This window comes from Pleurodeles waltl, chromosome 10 (assembly GCF_031143425.1).
Source record: "Pleurodeles waltl isolate 20211129_DDA chromosome 10, aPleWal1.hap1.20221129, whole genome shotgun sequence".
Lineage (NCBI taxonomy): Eukaryota > Metazoa > Chordata > Amphibia > Caudata > Salamandridae > Pleurodeles > Pleurodeles waltl.
The window spans coordinates 474,010,628-474,033,069 of NC_090449.1; the positions used below are offsets into that span (position 1 = coordinate 474,010,628).

The 22,442-nt window shown below is 44.0% G+C and overlaps 1 protein-coding gene across 1 annotated transcript in view; it reads right to left on the bottom strand.

Annotated features, from left to right (window-relative positions):
• Positions 1–22,442, bottom strand: part of KCNH2 (potassium voltage-gated channel subfamily H member 2) — a 1,485,214-nt gene that overhangs the window by 1,314,094 nt on the left and 148,678 nt on the right. The window lies entirely within an intron of this gene.

Here is a 22,442-nt window from a genome sequence, read left to right on the forward strand (position 1 = left end):
TCGCTAGAGTTCTTTCCAGTAACTACTCTTGTGCCCTAAGGTAACTATTATTCACACCCCACCATGCAAATAGTATTAGGAAATAATATTAACATAACATAGAAATGCACTTAAAAAATAAAGGTTACAGGGACGTTATAGTTGGGCTCACATTTTAAACGTACAAAACCATAGAAATTCACCTGTTATAGTCAGATTTATCTCAACTATAACTCATGCCCTAAGGTAATTATAACTTGCGCCTTGCCATGCAAAATTTTACTGCAAATATTACATTGATATTAACAAAGATGTTATCAAAGATGTCATGAATGCAGTAATTTGTGAGGCAATTAGCAGGGCATGGTGAGGGCCGCATTTCATTGGACTATCTGCCCCAGGGAGGTGGCAGTTCAGCCCCCCTGCATTTCATGAGACATTCTGCTCTGGGAGGTGGTGGTCCGCCCTGTCTCCCACCAAAATGTTGTTTTTTTTGTTTTGTTTTTTGCTCTGGGCAGGTCACTATGGGACCCCAGCATGAGGGCTAAGGGTTCAGTGTGTCCCTACCCTAGACCCTTTTCTTATTGTTTACATTTCTTTCTGAGACTTGGCTGAAACTAAGTCCCAAGATGGCTGCTAAGACTTCCTTGTTAGAGTGTTGGCAGCCAATCATCAGATCTCAGCACAAGATCTGGAGGGTTCACAAATCCTTTGCATCCCTATATATACCTATTTGTTTTTTCTTAATATTTCAAAAATTACTGAGCGCATTTACACCAAATAACAAAAAGGGTGCTTTCTGGACCAAGAGCTATATTTCTGCCATATTTGGTGTAATTCTGTCTAGTGGTTCGGGCTGTATTCATGTTCAAAATCCCTAATGAAATTAACATAGCAAATGCAACTTTTTTTTACCCTCCCCACTTTTTCTCAGCCCCCACTTGATGGATCACCCCAAAACCTTCCAGACAACAGCTGACATGAGCGTCAAATTTTTAGAGAAAATGTTGTATATACATATATAACGATCGGCAGTAGGTAGTTATAGTTAGGACCTAGTTCCCATAGGAAAAGCATTTTTCATGCCCTAAGGTAACTATAACTCACACCTCCACCATGCACAGCAAATTACCACATATATTATTACATCAATCATGACATCTTATAAGGCATCATTGATATTATCACTGCAACATTTGTAATAAAATTACTGATGAGAAAACTGGACATGGTGGGGGGGGGTGCTCGTTATATTTACCTAACTTGCGCTCCCACCATACTATGGCACCATATTTATTTATATAACTATATCAGCTGAATTCCTATGGTTTTGTTCATGTAAATTCAAAACCTAACTACAATGTCTCTGCAACCTTTTTTTCAGTAAAAAAAGAATATATATATATATATATATATATATATATGTATACATGTGTGTATAGTTCTTCATGTCCCACAGATGACCCCACACACAAGGATGTACTGCAATACTGAATCTTAGATTATCCTTCGATGGAAAACCAGTCCAGATAACTCTTTTTTCCACTATTCTTTTGTGTCTCAAACTTTTCTTTGCCTTCTCACACTTTTCCTCAACAATCTGTTGATGCAATCTTCCAACTCTTGGAGCTCCTCCATTCTGCTTCTACACCCATTGACGGAAAAAAGAATCTCAAGATTGAGAGTACGCACAGGGCTTCCAGGGCATATGTCTCACATCATGAATGGATGTGCCTGCCATTAAATGGGCCCTGGACACTGCCCACGATGAGTGGGAAAAAATCCAGCCCAACCACTAGATAGCAGAATAATGCATTGCATGAGAATCCATAAAGACAACCCAACCATTACCACTCAGAAGCTCCCTCGCCCCATGACTGTGCTTCTCCTTCAGCGAAGAACTACACCTCATCTGCAGTACCCCTACACACATGTTCAAACACATTACTCTCCTTTTGTGAGACAATGGATTATCAATTAGGGTGGTTGGGAAACCTCACCAAGTCATAATGTCACTATTCTGTATCAGGTTTGGTTAGGTTACATTAATTTAAACCTTAGCTCAGTGCTGGGTAGCAGTGGTACACAGCAGCCAGGGTTAACTCAAAGGAACAAGTGTAAAGCATCTATCAATACCAAAACAGTTCATTTGAAAGCACAATACAAATGAAAAAAAAACACTCCAATTTTTTTTTTTTTTAAAGACATTTACTGATCGTATAGACACCAAAACTAATAATAATATGTCAGCGGAACCTGGAGATATGATTTTTTAGAAGTTTGAGTTTTCTAGCACCAAAAAGAGCAAAGTGCTAACCGCAGGTATCTGGTCTCGCTAGACCAGGGCAATGTTAAGGCCGAATGCAACAGAGTGTGTGTCCGATACCTGATGCAGGTTTGTCCTGGTGCTAAGTTTACTTACTTTCTGACTGAGTCTTTTTTCTGGAGGTTTTTTCATCTTGGTGGGCAGGCTGCCACTGAATCAGACAGAGGGCTTGATGAATGGGGACTGTTGCTTGGTGTTGATCCCAGTGAAATTCTCCATTTTGGAACTCAAAAACTTTGCCAGGAATTAGAGCCGCTTTCAGCAGAGCAAAGCAGCAAATTGAATCACATAGGAGTGATGATGGTGACTGAGGTCCCGTGGTAGCCTCTACTCTTTTAGGTGAAAGCTTCCAAGTGTCCACATTTGCAATCTTGAGGAGGAGAGAGCATACACTTATACGCCAGCCTAGGGTCCAGGACATTTTGGGCAACAGTTGGTGACATAGGAAGCCACCAGCAGAGTCCAAGCAAATTCAGTTTGAACTTATCAGCTGTGCATTCCTTTGTTGCAGGCCTCTTGCAGATTTTGCATTCCTGAAGCTTAGCAGCCCTTGGAGTTTCTGTCCTGGGTTCAAGTGGGAGAAGGCCCAGCCCTTCGGGATTCTCCCCACAGGTAGAACAGCAGGCTCAGTCCTTCTGCGTACCAAAACTTTGGTTCAGCAAGTAAGGTGCTGCTTCTGTTTTCCACAGGGTTTTTAGCTGTGCCAACATTATCCTTGACACTAGGCTTGTGGGGGTGGGAGCTGTCCTGTCCAATAAGGAAAATGTTTCCAGAGGCAACCCTACCCATTACAACATTACTTCCTGGAGGTTTGGCATTAAATTCTCCAGTGTATCTCTGCCCAAATCCAAGATATCAGATCCCTTCTTTGCTAGGTCAGAGCTATGGGCACACACCTGAGGTGTGTCCAGTATAACAAGCTACTCACCCTGGAAAACCAGTTCTCCAACAGGTTTCGCCTCCACAGGCTGACTGCCACTCTGCCTCCTTAGACAATGACAGGGACACCCCTAAGTGTCGGTCACATCTGGTTGTGAGAGAAGCTGCCCTTTGAAGCTTGTCCAGTTGATGGCCACATCCTGCCAGGATATCCTGTCAGGAAGTGGTCATATCTCCTACAGCATAAGGCCTTTTTGTTACCTTTCCTGACAGCAATTCACATCTCAAGCAGGCTGACGGATGACAGTTGGGGACTATATCAGAAAGGGCCCCTAGAGGCTTACACAGGAAAATACTAATTTTCTAAAAGTGGCATTTTCAAAATAATTATTTAAATCTGACTTTGCCATCGGTTCAGAGATTAAATTATTATTAATTTGTGTGGTTGAACCATGGTTTTAGATATCCCCAAACAGAAGTTATAAATTATAGGGCAGTGGTTCCAAAAATTTAGAACCACAACCCACTTTTTAGACAGACAAACTTCTGAAACTCCACCTACATTTTACAGACATGAGGGGTGATTTTTTAACATAACTAAGCATCATGTGGTAGCACATTGTCATTTTCAGACAGCACATTTTCCATTAAAATGGCCACTAACTTTGCACAGATATACAGCTTTACTGATGACAGTATATAGCTCTCAGTACTCAAATGATAATGTGTGGAAATGGGATTTCTGTGATTTTTTTTTTCATCCTTTGTACATCACCAAGTAACATGTTTTTGTTTTTGTTTTTGAGACTATTAAATGTCTGTTTCCAGTGCAATTAAAAATTACAAAAAATGTAATTCATTTTTGTTTTAGTAACTGCTGAAGCATACAGTTCATTTACAGGTGTTTACACTTCGTTGTCTGTTGCAAAAATACAACATCCTAAGATTGTCACATTACTTTATTTAAAAACTCCTCTCACTTTGCAGATAGAGAAAGAAAAGTTAACACTAATCCCATGTTGAAAGAATAGGCAGCAACTTGTCAGAAGACATAGCCTGACAATTGACCTCTGAAGTTGAAGCACCACAAATGTAACAAGATAAACACATAATTTATATGCATCCTTATTTATTGTTCCGATTTTCCCGACCTACCAAAAATCGTCCAACATTTTGGGTAACAAAGTTATAGGGTGCTATAATGTAACAGTGCTTTTCTATGGAAGAGCCAATCTTGACATAGTGAAAAACGACTATGTAGATTTTTCATTGCCAGGACATGCAAAACTGAAGAGCATGTGGCAAACTTTTTAAATACCATGCTCCCTAATCTCTGGGTACTTATGGCCTTAGGGTTGACTTACTAGTGTTAAAAAGGTTTGGGCCTCGCAAATTGCATATTTTCCGAATCAGATTTGCAGTTTAAAAACTGCATAGCTAGGCCGCAGTGGCAGGCCTAGAGCCATGGTTTCCCTTGTCATTTTAGTGGTGGTACAATAAGTTCTGCAGTCCACTTGTGACACTTAACGTACAGGCCCTGGGTACACAAACTACTATATCCTAGGGATTTACAGGTAAATTAAATAAGACAATCAGGGATTATCCAGTTGTACACATGTTTGGCAGTCAGCACAAACTAGGACCTAGACAGCAGCGCCCCAGTGTTTAGAGTCCATACACCAACACCAGCACTAAATCTAGCAAAAGGGAGTGGGTGACCCTTCAAAAAGAGCATTTTCCTTGCACCTTCCTCTCCCGAAAAGACCCTAGTAGACCCAAAAAACACTGGCGAACTACAGACTCATCTCCCTCCTACAATATCAGGCTAAACTGCTTGGGGTTAGGGAAAGAGGGGAAAAGGAAAAACCCAGCAAGCAACTTGCTGTTCACCTCAATGCCAACCACCTCCTAGACCTCTTCCGATCACTTAATAGACCACACCACAGAACCAAGACTACCTTTATTGCCTTCATTCAACTGACAACATTTTTCTAAACATGGACAAGGAGACACAGCAGCACTCATCCTATACAACCTCTCAGCCACTCTGTCTCCCGCTCCATCCTCATCCAATGCCTCCACAACACCAGAATACATGGAGCCACGTTCCACTGAATAAGCTGGTTCCTCTAGGGCAGTGATACTCAAAGTACAGCCTGGGGCTCCATGAGCCCCTCCTAACCTTTAAATGCAAACCCACTGGTCAACCGAAGTCCTGGGCTGCTGTTTACTGGTCTCAGCACTAGCATGAAAAATATGCTAAATAAACAGGCAAACAACTATTTAACATGACGAATCATTTCACCTTAGTATATCATATCAGTGCATTAAGGAGTATTTTTTAAAGTGTATTGGGGATTTTTTAAAGTTATAGTTCCAAACATGAACAGAAATATTCATGTCCCCCCCCCCACCCTGACAACAATGCCAGTAGTGAATTAGGAGGCAATTCAGATATTATGTGCACCCTTTGGGTGGGCGGGGTTGCTATTGCACATGAACATTATAGTTTATTGAATGAAACACAGGAGAATTGTTTGTACAGTACACACCTTGCAGTCTTGTATTTCTAAGTCCTGTTATATGTGATAGTGAAGAAAAAGGGTGTCAAAAATTATCATGCAACTAATGAAAAGACTCCAGGTCATTAAAAAAAAACAGCAGCGAGGCTCACTCTCGCCTCCCACTCAATTCTCTCGTATCCAAACACCTCAGAGTCCTCCACTGCTTCTTCATTCACAAACACACACTCTTAAAACTCCTCATTCCCACCTATAGAGCAGTGCGCAATCAAGGGCCTGCATACCTAAACACCTGCCTATGCCTCCACACTTAAACAGACACCACGACCACTAGCTTTATCCAACTCCACATTCCCTGCATCCCAGCTGTCAAGGTTTATGCTGTTTGTAACCTGACTTCTTAAACCTAGAACGACCTTTTGTTGATGCACGTTAGGTACTCCACCTTCTTCCTAGAGTTCCCCAAGAAACTGAAACCTGGTATTTCCATTACACCCCAGTCAGAGCAGCCAACCCACCTTCTTAGGCACCAGGATACCTCCCTAACCCCCCCCCCCCCCCCCCACCTACCACAGCAACTGTTAAATTATTATTGCTGGGATCTATAAGGGAGTTCCAATGGCTGGGTGGGGCCTCGTTTCAATACTCATTAGGGCTTTGGAGAAATTAGTCACACAACCCCTACCCATTAGGTTAAATTACCTTCAGCGCAATCTAATCCATGCTCCTCAATGGTGAAAATTGTCTTAATGCTAGATGTCTCAATGTATCAGTGAGGCTGCTGGAAGTAAGGAACATGTTACGAGAGTCAGAAAGTGACATCTGTCTAACCTAGGAAATAAGTCTATTGAATTACTAAATGGTTCTAAGTGAGGTACATCTCCTCAAGCATCACTGAGTTAGGAAAGGTAGCAATTATGCTGTCTCCACAGTTTGTCAGTGAGCGGTGTCACATAATGATGGCAGGTCATTAATTGTCATTAATCATCTCTGATAAATGTTTGCCACTGAGTGTATTGCAACACATTATAAGTCCCTAATTCTGGTTATGAAAACTTAAGGCAATTACAGAGATACTGAATGTGGAGGGGGGGATAACATAATTCGACGTGACTTCAACATAGTGAGACACTAACACAGATAGGTCCTCTCTGCAGGTGTCTGTATCACAATCACTGGAGGCATAGGAACGAATACAAACCTGAGATTGACATTTCAACCAGTATCCCAAATTCACTGATGTCAGCTGTTCACCAAACAAAACCAAGACTAGCTCACTTCTTCACAGCATGCTCTTTACTCTCCAAAACACAACAGTCAGGTCACACATGTAGAAATTCCCCACTTTGGAGAATGAGCAAACTAAAATGGAGGTTGATAGATGGCATGCACCATGGCAATGTATTTAGGAACTGTTAGAAATAGGGTCTTTGGTTGACAGTCAGGTTACCCCCTGTTCAAGCAAGGACCCTCACTCTAGTCAGGGTAAAAGAGAATCACCCTCAGCTAACCCCTGCTTACCCCCTTGGTAGCTTGGCAGAGCAGTAGGCTTAACTTCAGAGCGCTAGGTGTAAAGTATTTGTACCAACACACACAGTAACTTAATGAAAACACTACAGAATGACACAACACTGGTTTAGAAAAATAGGAAATATTTATCTAAACAAAACAAGACCAAAACGCCAAAAATCCGACATACACAAGTCAAGTTACGAATTTTTAAAGATTAAACTCAAAAATAGCGCTTAGAAACAAAAATGCTTCGATGAGATGTTAACACGGCGTCGTGACGGAGTCGTTCCCAACAAGCCGACATCAGCGGTGCCGGACACGGAGTCGTGTAGACCCCCAAGTACAGTACCTTTGGTGAAGAGTGAAAACAAGCTGATGCGCGAAGTCGGGGATCGCGGCGTCTGTGCGAAACGTTGAATCCGTGCACTTCGAGCGGCGTCGGTCACGATGTGGTGCGGTGACTTCCACGGAGTCGCGGACTTCAGCGGGGCTGCTGCGGCGTCGGGCCTGCGAAGAGTGTCGCGTTCCAGCGAAGGTCACGGCGTCGGGTGCAGGCGGCGTTACCGGATTCAGCAGCGGCGTCGGTCCGGAGTCGTCCGAAGTCGATTTACTTGGATTTCCACCAGCTTTCCTTTCAAGGGCCCAGGGACTGGATAGGGCACCACTTGTCAGAGCAGGAGTCTCTCCAGAGACTCCAGGTGCTGGCAGAGAGAAGTCTTTGCTGTCCCTGAGACTTCAAACAACAGGAGGCAAGCTCTAACTCAAGCCCTTGGAGATTTCTTCACAAGATGGAAGGCACACAAAGTCCAGTCTTTGCCCTCTTACTCTGGCAGAAGCAGCACTGCAGGAAAGCTCCACAAAGCACAGTCACAGGCAGGGCAGAACTTCTTCCTCAGCTATCAGCTCTTCTCCAGGCAGAGGTTCCTCTTGGTTCCAGAAGTGTTTCTAAAGTCTGTAGATTTGGGTGCCCTTCTTATACCCATTTTAGTCTTTGAAGTCACCTTTCTTCAAAGGGGACTCACACCTACTTGTGAAATCCTGCCTTGCCCAGGCAAGGCATCAGACACACAGCAGGGGGTTGGAGCCGGCATTGTCAGAGGCAGGCACAGTCCTTTCAGATGAGAGTGACCACTCCACCCCTCCCTCCTAGCAGAGATGGCTAATCAGGAAATGCAGGTTACACCCCAGCTCCCTTTGTGTCACTGTCTGGTGTGAGGTGAAAAACAACCCAACTGTCAAACTGACTCAGACAGGGAATCCACAAACACGGCAGAGTCACAGAATGGTTTAAGCAAGAAAATGCTCACTTTCTAAAAGTGGCATTTTAAAACGCACAATATTAAAATCAACTTCACTAAAAGATGTATTTTTAAATTGTGAGTTCAGGGACCCCAAACTCCACATGTCCATCTACTCTCTAGGGGATTCTACACTTTAATCGTATTTAAAGGTAGCCCCCCTGTTATCCTATGAGAGAGACAGGCCTTGCAACAGTGAAAAACGAAGTTGGCAGTATTTCACTGTCAGGACATATAAACCACATTACTATATGTCCCACCTTATCCATACACTGCACCCTGCCCATGGGGCTACCTAGGGCCTACCTTAGGGGTGCCTTACATGTAAGAAAAGGGAAGGTTTAGGCCTGGCAAGTGGGTACACTTGCCAAGTCGAATTTACAGTGTAAAAATACACTTACAGACACTGCAGTGGCAGGTCTGAGACATGATTACAGGGTTACTTGTGTGGGTGGCACAACCAGTGCTGCAGGCCCACTAGTAACTGTGATATTATACACAGGAGTCCTGAAGGTGATGGGGAAGGGCTTTGTGCTTGCTACAGCAACTGTGGTGGGTATTTGAGGTGGGGCCTCTTCAAAGAGGAAGTACTGCTATTCAAGTGCTGTTTTAAACAGCGCTTCCAGAAGTGGCATCTGCAAGGTCGCAGTAACTGTGAGGAGACTGTCAAAGCTGTTACACTAGTGAATTCTGAGAGGAGGAAGTGATGGAGTTTGCTCCATTTTTGTGCCCTATGATACGCCGCCCCTATTACTGTGACACCCTTGTGTTAGCTTCTTTGCACAACAGAGATAGGAAAATAGCTGCCTCTATTAACGGAACTCAATTTGAAGAGGCCCAATTTATATCCAAAGGCTAGATGTTTTTGATATGAAGCTTGAGGCTGTGAAGTGCTTCAGTCTGGAGTCAAAACTCCTCTTCCACCATTTTGGAGGCAACGCCTTTTGCCATCCTCATGCCTAGAACTATGTGCTTGGTTGGTGACCCTCCAGAGGTTATCAAGAGCATGTGCTATTGCTTAGTGTAAACCTCTAGTCAAGTCAGTTGGTTATGCACCCACTGCAGAGGTCTTGACAGAACGAGAATGTTGCAGATTACAGTCCTGACATAGCTTTTTCACTTCTTCATCTCTGCAAAGTAGATGCAAATAAATTAAAGTGATTTTGTCAAAAACGGCACCTGCTTTGCAGTGTCGCGTTGGCTCTCATTGTACCAAAGAGGCTGCTGGATTTGGGCAGCAGCATCACCTGAATTGTGGGGAACTGAGTTCGATCCCACACCATGTGACAACTGTTGGCCTAATCCGTTTCCAGCCAGTCAGCAGCATCTCACCTCTGCCCAAGTGCAGGGTTGATTAATGGCAACAGGGCGCATGAAATTATGACTTCTGATGAAAATTGTGGTGGATCAGATTTCATCCTTTTCCCTCAGTTTCATTCGTCTCACACAAGCAAGGACGAACATAATCAAGGAATGGTTCAATAGGATTTATTGAATCAGCTGCATCCTAGATAAAATAACATGAACTGCAATATTTAGGGGGATAAAACATACTAGAAGCAGAATTGTGACAAGAAAATTAAAACACAAGAGAAGTCCCACCATACTGGCACTCTCCAGAATGTGTAATTCCTACCTACGCCACTAATGTGCTATGTTACAGGACAGCACGATAAGCCTTAATCCGCCCTTCAGGACCCCCCAAGAAGACATCAGACCCATACCTGGGTATGACAGTAGTGAAGGAGCCTGTCATCTAAAGAGTCACCATCCCCATTTAGACCAGGGGACTGGTAGTCTCAGTGAGCAGCTGTAATGAAGTCAGACAGCATGCGATCGTGGTCTTCTGGCTGAAACCTCTCTCCAACGTGCAGGGTACAGAGAAATGTTTTATAACAATGTAAAAATGTGTATGTTGCTGTTAAATGTTAGAGACGAGGTGTACCACTTGTGCCAGCAATCCTATCTCGCTGCAGCCTTGGAGAAGGCACAGAGTGAAAGAATGCCATGGTAAGAAATTTAAATGCTTACCTAAGCGAATGGACAGCAAAATAAAGGAAAATAAAACATCACCACAAATGTAATTGTTTCCAAAAGAATAAAATAAAATAAAAATGAAATGAAATGAAATTAAATGAAATGTTACTAGGCTAGATGTTACAGACAGAAGGTCTAGTTACTTAAATAACACACCCACAGACATTACCAAAATGGCTCCACAACAGCAGCGCAATTAAATGGCAGAACCTGTATTATCAAGCGCTATATAAAAAACGAGTTATTCCTAGCCTGTCCCACACGCACCAGACAAAGAACCTTAGGGGAAAGGATGTGGCGTAAAGGCCGGAGCTGCCGACTTTGTAGCTAGGGAACATGGTTTGAGTGTCGTGCCAACTCAACATCCTGTGATTCTGGGCAAATCACTTATTCTCCCCTTGCTATTTAAAATGAATGTGTTCTTGTGTAATGTAACCGGTGCTCATGTAAAGCACTGTAATACCTTTGTATCTAGTTTGAGCAATATAAAACTGCAAAAAAAGTAAATAATGCGCTCTAATATCTTCATGTTGAGTTTGTGCTACATAAAACTGCATTAAAAAAAGTAAAGTGCTCCAATACCTTTGTGTAGAGATCGTGCTACATAAAACTGCATACGGCAAGATGCCTGAAAACAAGGAAGAGGAAGAAACAACATACGGCAACGCAGCGCGAAGCAGTGAGGCAAAAGAGAATAAAATAGTGTGCCACACTAAGTTACATGGCCGATCGAGCAATAATCCATGTAATAGGTTCAGTCTCAAGACGGTAACAAATCAGCCTCAAGTCGGGGCAAACGTACAGCATTTACCAAGGGATTTTTGAAAGGCAGGCCCAGGAACCAATTAAAGTGATTTGCATGAGATGGGGGTTGGTTAAAGCCCACAGAATAAATGACAAAATGTTGAGAAAAGCAGCACTTGTGTGCTGCTATGTTCAACCTCAAAAAGGGTATGTTTCTTTGATTTGGTTCTGCTCATATTTTACTATAATGTATTGTTAATTACACAATTACTGTCTGTGTTTAAGGTGAAAAAAGGAAAGAAATGTTAGTCTAGTTATAGCGTGACAGACACCTCATCCAGTCTACATAAAGCTAGGGCAGTAGTATGAGAGCAGTTAGAATTACAAGTGAGAAAACTGAAAGAGACCACACTCAGGGACACATTGCTGTTACATAATTGCAGTCAGAACTAAGAGCAGTACACTAGATATCATGACGGAACAGTTCCCGCTCGAAAAAAGTAAAGATAATTAAACAGTAAAGAGTGTAAATTGCTGGCTTGTAACATCTGCACAAAACAGATAAAGACAGAACTGCATCTAAGCTAAAATGGAACAGGCCTTGCAACATGACCCATAAATTTACAAAGAAATGTTATGATTTTTAATGCCAACTGAACCCATGACTGTTAATTTGCCAAAGTGCCAGTGGTAGCGGAAGTAATGTTGCACACCCATTTTGACCTTCAATTCCACTCACACACACATGCTAACACATGCACACATTCACACTTACAAAGTACTCGCTCATCTATACACACTCACCCTCAAGCACGCACACAACATACATTTAAAAGCAGTTTTTAGTTTATCTCAGATGTGACGGAGGGTCTAGTCCAGCTAATTGTACACCATTTTTTATTACACTAATAGTGAATAATTAAACATTATTCACTAGCAGTGTAATAAAAAAATGAGAGAAAACAAAGAGAAAGAATCCCCAACCAACGTCCATTACGAAGTGCTTCCACTGTGTTTCTGGCACTGCTTTTGCCACCTCTGAGGACAGGGGGTCGCAACGACAGTGCCAGGGGCAAGCCTAAGTCGCAACTGCGAGCCCTGGTGACACCTTAATGACGTCCATGCCTGAACCAAACCTAAGTGTCACTAACTGTTTACAGGGTTCTTGAGCTCAAAATTTAACACCTGAACAGTCAAAATAGCTTGATGAGCACATAAACGTATAGCATGACTAATGCGCTGCGAGTCACCAGGCCCACACAGCTTCACTGTTGATTGTATAAAACATACTGTGAGGTTGCCCTCATTCAGACTAGAGTATTCAACTAGTTTGTGGAAGGTGGAGCACTGTCAGCACAGACTACTGATGCAATGGTCACAATGATCCCACAACTGTAAAAGGCCACACCTTGTGTGTCTCCTTCAGACCCACTTCTTTATTAAATGGGGACACAAACACATAAGGAGGGATTAGTAGCTGTTATGTTTACAACCTGGAACCTGCCAGGTTGCAAAGGGGTGTTTTCACAGGTGTGTGTTGGGAACATGCGGGAAGAATTACCCTGTGAAACGAGGGATGCATGGTTTGGTCCTGACGTCACAGGAATTAATAAAAGTGCTGGTTGGCTTGGCGCCAACAGGCAGAAAGCTGAGCGTAATAACCAGTGTGTTGTGTATTCTTTATCTGTGCCAACAGTTATTTACTGGGCCCTAGTCTTCCTAAGATTTGCTAAGTGATCTGCATTTTAGAACATAACAAAAATGGCAACGAGGGAGTGAGCCGAACGCCACTCTACATCGCATGGTGATCCTGACCGCGAGAATCGACAGCGTGAAACGAGTGCCACGTGTGTGAACGCTCGAGCGTTTCAGGGGCTGGACGGGCTCACTGTCGGAGCCCCGCACGAGAGCGCTGACTCAGCTGGTGTGGTGAGCGCTGGAGTCGGGTGCTGCAGTGCCGGCAGATTGGAGAAGGTGTGAAACGGACACACCCCCGCTCTCCAACTGGTGCTGGGAGCTCAGCCGGCAGCTTATTCCTCATCAGCAAACAGAGGGGAGTGGCCCGTGTGGCTGGGAACGTGACGCCCCGAGAGGCAGCATCCCTTCAGCGATATGGTGGAGCATTGACTGACATTTAAAAAAGAGGAAGCCTCCCGAGGGGTGAGTGATAGCGGCGGCCCCTCCACCAATGAAAAATGTAAAGAAAAAAAAGAAAGATAATAATAATTCAGGAACAGTGAAGGCAGAAAAAAAATAATGAAAAGTAGACAAGCCAGAGGAAAAATATATATATATATATATATATATATATAAAAGAAGGAGGGTACAAGTCACGCCCAGACACAAAATCTTCGGCCCCAGGGGCACAAAACAATGCTGCAAACTAGGTTTTGGGGCATCAAACAGTTGTACAAGCTAATTCAGACAGACAACTAAAGAAAAAAAGAAAAAAAAGACAACACCATGGCCACATTTCCAATATTAGAGCCTTTTGTCATGGAGGGGCCTCCATCAGCTCAAGCTGCAAAATGGAAATCATGGGTGGAATGTCTAGAAAACTATTTTGGATGAATTGGATGTATCCTCAGAAGACTGTCTTCTGCGAGGTAGCCGCCTCGTTTTCCCTGAAAGTCTGAGACAAAGAACGGTTGATTTGGCTCATGCCACTCACCAGGGTATGGTGAAAACCAAGGCTAGGCTACGAAGCAAGGTGTGGTTTGCTGATTTGGATGCACGTGTGGAACAGACAATACAACAGTGTCATGTGTGCCAACTGGTGGGGCCGACGGACCCGCCACCGCCCATCATCACGGAACCAATTCTGTCTATTCCCTGGCAGAGAGCCAGTGTGGACCTAGGGAGTTTGCCCGATGGAAGGCACATGTTGGTTGTACTAGGCGATTTCTCAAAGTACCCGGAGGTGGAACTGTTAGAATCCACTGTCACAGAGAAGGTAATACCATGTCTGTAAAAGATAATGGGCACCCACAAGATCATACAAGAGCTAAGAACGGATAACGGTCCCCCGTTTTCAAGTCACGAATTTGCATCATATTTGGCATCACATGCGGTTCAACACCGCAAGATCACTCCGCGATGGCCTCAAGCCAATGGAGAAGCAGAGTGATTTATGAAGACTCTAAGTAAGGTGTTGCGAATTGCAGTAGCAAGAGGGAGGAACCTGGACTGTGCAATCTTTGAGTTCCTGAGGGAATATCGCCTGACGCCACACAGCACGACTGGAGTGTCCCCGAGCTCAATTTGCATGCAACGGGAGGTGAGAGACACGATCCCTCAAGTTAGGGTTACTACAACAACCCAGAAACAAGTGGAAATGAGACTCCGAAACAGACAAGTCCAAAATGAGCGAATGTCAAAAAAGAGGCGAACTAGGGTGAGAGATCTGAAAGTTGGTGATGTGGTACTGATGAAGAACAGATATCTGGGTGGAAAGTTCAAGACACCTTTTGAGCAAAATCTGTGGACCGTTGCCCGAGTGAAAGGAACTCTAGTGACTGTCAGGCGGAAGGGCGAGACAGTAACCAGGAATATTTCATGCTTCAAGCTATACCATGGAAAGCGGCTGGAATCTGAAGGGAGTGAAATGACTGAGAGCCATGTGAGAGAGAAGGAAGTGTTCAGGAGGCCCTCATCACATGGAGATATCTGGCTGCCAAGCTGTCCGTCCCAAGCTAGCGAGGAACGCAAAGGAATGGACATTGCCTTGCATAGAGTACTTGACCGGAGTGAAGAGAAAGCACATCCTGAAAGGTCTTCTGAGGTCACGAATCAGGAGGCCATCCAGATAGGAGGCGCAGACAGGTATAATCTGAGACCCCGCATTTCAGCCCAGTAAATATTAAAAGACTGTGGGCCTCATTCCGAGGCCGGCGGGCGGCGGTCGCCGCCCGCCTGGCGGGGACCGCCGTATGGCCGCTCCGCGGTCGAAAGACCGCGGAGGCCATTCTGGCTTTCCCGCTGGGCTGGCGGGCGACCGCCAGAAGGCCGCCCGCCAGCCCAGCGGGAAACCCCTTCCCACGAGGAAGCCGGCTCCGAATGGAGCCGGCGGAGTGGGTAAGGTGCGACGGGTGCATTTGCACCCGTCGCAAATTTCAGTGTCTGCTAAGCAGACACTGAAATTCTTTGTGGGGCCGTCTTACGGGGGCCCCTGCAGTGCCCATGCCATTGGCATGGGCACTGCAGGGGCCCCCAGGGGCCCCACGACACCCCATACTGCCATCCTGTTCCTGGCGGGCGAACCGCCAGGAACAGGATGGCGGTATGGGGTGTCGGAATCCCCATGGCGGCGCAGGAGGATTCTGCAGGGCAGCGGAAAACCGGCGGGAGACCGCCGGTTTTCCTGTTCTGACCGCGGCCATACCGCCGCGGTCAGAATGCCCTGCGGAGCACCGCCAGCCTGTTGGCGGTGCTCCCGCCGACCCTGGCCCCGGCGGTCCTTGACCGCCGGGGTCAGAATGACCCCCTGTGTGTGTTCATAGCTTGACCCTCTGAGGTCATCCGTTGATAGTACTTGAAATTCATGACTATAATGATCTGAGTGGTATGTCAACATTGTGTCTGCAGGTTATGTTTGAAGTATGAGTAGGGTAAGCATTTATTTCGTCATTATTTTCACATTGATTTACACGTTGATCCACAGTGGGCATACTTCACCTATGTGTGGATTTGCACAGAGCACATTGCTGTTGATATTGTGCATGTGAATAATGTGTTGTTCTTTTTGTTTGTTATTCTTCTCATTTCAGGTCCCTGCATTGTACTAATATTCCTTATTATAGGTTATATTTACACATAGGATTAGGTAGTTTAGGTCCTGAAGAATTGCGTTAGATCCATAGGACATCAATAGCGAGAAACATGTTGACCTTCTGGTGAATCGTACAGGGGATCCTGTGCGTACAATTCCTAACCTCAAATTGAGTGAGGAAGTGAATAATATTTTGGGGAGCGTAGACCTTGTTCTTTTCTCTCCCCGCTCTTTGGTTTTAATCATGACAGTGGTTGGATTATTTAATAAAATTTGCCTAACCTCTAGTTATTTTTAAATAGAATTTTTCCAATCCTATACCCTATTCTTTCTAAACCGGGCATATATCTCAAAAGATCTCCGGCAAAGAGCCCCCCTTGAGGGGCCAGTCAGGCATTGCAGCGCCGGCCTGACGTGGAGCAAAGCCTGAGGATGAAGCATGTCACCTTTGGTGAGTGAGGGCTCTTGTTCCAAAATAATTCATTTTCCAGGGACCTGGCTTTCTTTCTTCTTTCTTCTCTCTTTTTTACGATCTCTTCCTTAGATCAGGACCCAATGTGGTTTTCCTGATTATACTTACGTTGTGGAACTGTGTATACCTTGTTTTTGTATATGTTTGAAGTCATCACTTAAGGATTTTTGTGTTTTTCTTTTATTTCAATTTAAATTTGAGGAGGAATGTTATGTTTACAACTTGGAACCTACCAGGTTGCAAAGGGGTGTTTTCACAGGCGTGTGTTGGGAACATGCGGGAAGAATTACCCTGTGAAACAAGGGACCCCCCTTGGTTTGGTCCTGACGTCACAGGAATGAATAAAAGTACCGGTTGGCTTGGCGCCAACAGGCAGAAAGCCGAGCGTAATAACCTGTGTGTTGTGTATTCTTTATCTGCGCCGAAAGTTATTTACTGGGCCCTAGTCTTCCTAAGATTTGCTAAGTGATCTGCATTTTAGAACATAACAGTAGCTAGGTTAGGCTCGTCCTTCCAGAACGGCAGACATGGATCAATCCTCGTTCAACACCAGAAGTGAATGTTGGGACAACACTAAAAATGATGTTAGTATATTACAGATTTAAACGACACAGATTTATGGCTCCGTTTGGTTCAGCGCCACGTGCATTCTCTATGTACGTAATATTGATCGCCTCCAGTCGCCTCGACAGCTTTAAGTTTCGTATTTAAACACTCGATAATTAAAACAGAGGCAAGTGGAAAGGGGATCCGGGAACCTGCTAATTTGTTGGGCCACCGGCTCAATACGGAGGCTCTGTGGATGCACGATCTTGGCGCGCTGTGATTGTGACACGGCCTGGCAGTGCCACCGAGGCCTGGCGCCGGCGGCCTGCAGAGATTCAGCGCAGGCTCGGCGCCATCGCCAAGGGAGCTCAGTTGTTCCGGGTTACCATGGCAGGGCCGAGAAACAGAGCCTCGCTCACCCACATCCCAAAGATACACTCCAGGAAAGCAGATATGTTATATCATTCCCACCAGCCCCCTCGCGAGGCCCAAATAACGACGGTGCCTCCAGCGAGGGAGGGGTCAGCGTCGTGAGATACACAGCAAGGACGTTTTAGTAGGAACGCCGCAAATCTTTTAAAGCGTCTCCGGCGACCACACCTCAATGGCGATTTCTCAGAGAGCTCATTCCATCTTAGAATTACATGCAACAGGCAACCCCTCGCTTATTAGGTGGTTCTGTGGCATACGTCGAGGACTGATACGAGCATCCGGGCTGTAAATTCAATTAGGTCGAGGCTCTTGTCGCCTGTAGCCCAAGGGAGGCCTGTCCCTTTTAATACAGGCTGAGCAGAGGAGCCCCCTTATGTCCTATCATATGGTTAAAGGGAGAGGTATTCATTGTACGGCGTCGCATACGCGTTCAGTTGGTCGCCGCAGGTGTGTTTCGTTCCTTGTCTGAATCTGTATTGCTCTTTGGAGGGCGTGCATCAGGTCCCTTGGAAGCCTCCGGCTGTCTGCAACAGTTCATGCTTACCATTTACCCTTTCGTTGCTGTATCAGGGCATCTGGCAGGGAGTATACCTCGAGTCGCCCAAATCAGTAATTTGTGTCAATTTCTGGATGGTTGTTTACGTCTGAGAAGGCACAATTTGTTGTACTTTTTACACACGTTTAAAATACCAACAGCGTCCCAAATCATCACACTTTTAATAGCGAAAAAGAACTCACTCTTTTACATTGCTTCTGATACATTTCTGTATGCAATCATTATTTAATCTAACCTGGTCCACATGTTATTGAATTTAGAAGGATGAAAGTTTGCGCTGCCCTTTCCAGAATCTGACCCTGTGATCTGAAGGTGCTTCACAAAGTTCAGCAGTGACTGCTCAACCTAGTACGCTTTAATAAACATTATGGTTACAATTTCAGTTCTAAAGCCTAACAAATAAGAGACATTAAGAAAACAATATATGAGAGATGCAAAAATATCTATCTGTAAACAAAATACTCAAAATGTACACATGTAAAGCCATGGTATTGTCACTTAGATGGGCTTGATATAAGCACAGTAAATCACCCCTGCAGGGGTATCTCGGCGCTGGAGCGCATAACAGGCAAGAGGAGAATTGAAGGATTATACAAATTAGAATAGCCACGTTTTAAGGAGTTTTTTGAAGCGAACAAAGTTGGAACAGTAGTAAATGAGCTTAGGTAGTTTGTTCCATAAGATAGTTGAAAGATCAGCTACTGTACTTGTGTAAATGCGTCAGGGGCAGAGCAGATGCTGATCTTTTGATCTAAATTTTCTTGTGGAAAGATATTGGAGAAGTTTATTATGGATCTGGGCAGGGCCCTTTCCTGATGCAGATATGTGTACCAACCACAGGAGCTTAAAAGTACCACTTTTTAAAATTGAAATCCAGTGAAGAGCTCTCATAGAAGGCTCTGAGGGAGTGCAGTGCAGAAGTTTGCAGGCTAGGCATGCAGCGGTATTCTGAACTTCCTGAAGTTTTGACAGTAGTGTTTCATTAGCTCCGACCAGTAAGGTGTTTCCATAAACCAGGTGGCTGACCACCACAGCCTGTGTAAGAGTTTTTGTTTTGTATGGAAAGGTAACCATTGAAATGCTTTCCTAAGCATTCACATGATTCCAAAACAAGCGCCACATGTGGACACAACCTGCTCTTTAATGTTAAGGTTGTCATTCTATTAGGATGCCCAAGATTTTTACTATCTTTTTAGGTTGAGGGGTGATACCCAGTTCGGACAGGCACCAGTCATCCGACCAGTAGGTCGAACTGCAACATTCCGGTTTTATTGCAGACAGTTTTGTGACATCCGGGAAGCAATTTTCCTCATGCATTCTCTGAATTGAGGTTTTGTGGATTCAGGGCTTGGATCCATCGATATCGTCAACTGCATCTCATCTGCATATTAGATGATCTACAGACTGTAGGACCTTACTACTTTAGCTAAAGAGGAGACATCTATGTTAAGGCGCAGGGGACTCAATGATGAGCCCTCTAGTACTCTCTTGTCTATGGGCATGACACGTGATATAAAAGGTCCTAAATTTACCATCTGGGTTTGATCATTAAGGACGTTTTGTAACCACCTTAATACTTTTCCAGTGGCCCCAATCTCAGAAAGTCTCTGGACCATGATTGAATGTGAGATGATATTGAAAGCTGCGGACAGGTCAAGTAGCAACAGCATGGCTAGGAAACCTTCATCAAGGGAGAGTCTGATGTTGTCTAGTTCCGCCATCAATGCGGTTTCTGTACTGTGTGAGGTGCTAAAGCCACACTGGGAGGTGTCTAGGATGGAGTTGGTTTCCAAATAGCAGGATAGTTGTTGATTTACTAAGCTTTCTAAGTTTTTTGCTGAGGTAAAGAAGAATTGATATGGGTCTGTAATTTGCAGGTTTTAGTGGATCTCTGTTAGTTTTTTTCCAAAATTGACATCACCTGAGCAGTTTTCCAGGCCTGGTTTTCAGTCCCAATGTTTAAGGAAAGGTTGAACAGTGCTATGATGTCTGGGAGCAGAGTGTTGGCTAGAGTCACAATAACGTGAGGGGGGGGGGTTAGAGGGAGATCCTGATTTGTCTTGGTTCATCGTTTCCAAAACAAGTGCCAAGGTGATGGTTTCATAGGGAAAGATAGCAAAGAAAATATGGTTTGTCTCATCTTTTGGAAATGCATTAGGTGGGAAAAGAATTGGTTTGAATTTAGAGATCATTCTGAAGGTGGCTGATCAGGAATTAGCGACCTCCACACAAGGATGCAAAGCAAAGGATGAGGACACATATGCAAAGCAAAGGATGAGGGTACAGGTTGGTCTGGCTCCTAGATGTACCTTAAGCCGTACACTTTTTCTAGTACGAACAAAAGAGCTTGCCTCACAACGTGCTGCTCCTGCTCTGCCTGTCCTTATAACTGATCCCCTCAGTTCCCTCCTTTCACTTCAACTTCATCTTGGCAGGAGGTGTTAGTTGTTCTGAGGCCAGTCTCTGACGAGATGCAGGGTCCTAATGGCCCTATTCCTGTTGCTATGTAGCTCCCTGACACCAATTCACGCTATGTAGGAAACAAACCTGGGTGTACCCTACGGGTGCCTATGCAGTTCTGTACATCCAGTTATATTTAAAAAAAACTGTAATCCAAAAATCAATCTTGTTGTGTGTAAACACCTATTTCCTACAAGCAATAGCCCTGCTTGGCAGTACAGTGCATTACATTAGAAAGTACTTTTAGTTTGAAGGCGTACGTCCTTTAGAAGATATGCAAAAGTATGACATTTGAATTCTGACTGTCCTTTAGAAATAGCCGCCTGTTTTGAGAATACTGTGATATAAACTTGAATTAGTATCAGCAGTGAACAAAATAGTTTTAAGACAAAACGATAATTGTTTAAGCTTGTTTGAATGATACATAAATATTTGGGGCTTTTGTTGCCTATTTAGTCAGAAAGCCAGAAAATCTTTATTTCGGCCAAAGAATTAACATAAATGCACCAACATAACCATAACCAGCAAACATATTACAATCCAAGCATTAAAACCACATTTCACTCATAAAATGCACATATTATATTAAAAAAAGATAACAGGACTAAAAGCAGATTGCATAAAACACATGATTACAACATCAAAGAATTGCGTAGTTTTACAGCTGCCTTTAAGAATAGACCATTCTAAAACAGACATCCCGAGAGGGCATCAACTGGAGATAAAGGAGAGCAGGTCTACACTTTCTAATCCTTGTTTTACAGAGCAGTGGAATAACCAGGCCATTAGTTAGATCTCTTTAAAGCCTGCAAAAACACAAAAAGTGAAATAAAATTTGGTCAGGCAATTTTTGGCAGCGACAGATAGTAGAAACATTGTACTGGCCAAAGGGAAAACATAGTTTCCACCTGATAGAACCCAGGCGAAATCGACTGACTGAGAAGAACACTCCCAAGGATTAATGAACGACTCAAGGTATGGTTCAATCCCAGAACACATCTGGATTAATGCAAACACACCATAAGATTCAGTGGTGGATAGGGACAATTCCCTTGACGTAGAACGCATCAACAGAATATTTTACCTAACCCATCTTTTATCCTACACTTTAATAGATGTAAGTTAATGAAAAAGAGACGGTCTGCTGAGACTGGAAAAAGTGCTCTGAATATATTGCAACCAGGGCAGCGAAGGGACCAAGACATACAGCAAACACTTTTCTATTACGTCTCTAGCGAGAGAGTTTCTTCATTACTCCACATGGTACACCAGAGTAACAGATGAGCTAATAGTCTTCAACATAGTCTACACTGAGCTCCTCATGCACCTTAAAGTTACTACTGCTGGGAGGGAAGCCTAGCGCCATACTCAGCATCCTATTTTCATCCAGCTAGAAAGTGTCTGTATTTAACAACCCCAGACCCCAGCAACATATGCCAAAACAGTCACAAATCTACATTTATGTATCTCAATAAGCGTGTATTGGGAATAGGTTTATTCCCAATACATGTTGACCGTTTAAAGATTGACCCTGTGGCTCATTTAAAACTAGAGCCACACATGTGGTCCAACTCAAGCTTTCATCAAATGTGACACCTAATAGAAAAACAATCATATCCTGTCAATATGGTTAGCCTTAATAAAGAACTATGGGCCAGATGTATCAAACGAATTTGCATTCGCAAACAGTGCGAATCGCAGAAATCGGCCGTTTGCAAATGCAAAAACGTGGTCTGCGATGCATGAAAGGCATTCACAGGCCAAAAACAAGGAATCTCAAAATTTGCGATTTTTAGCGAAGCAACATGGTTTTGCGTGTCGCATTTTGCGTCTCGCAATATGCGACATGAAACACCGAATCGCTATTAGCATATCGCAAATTGCGAGCCCGAATAGTGACTCGCAAATACA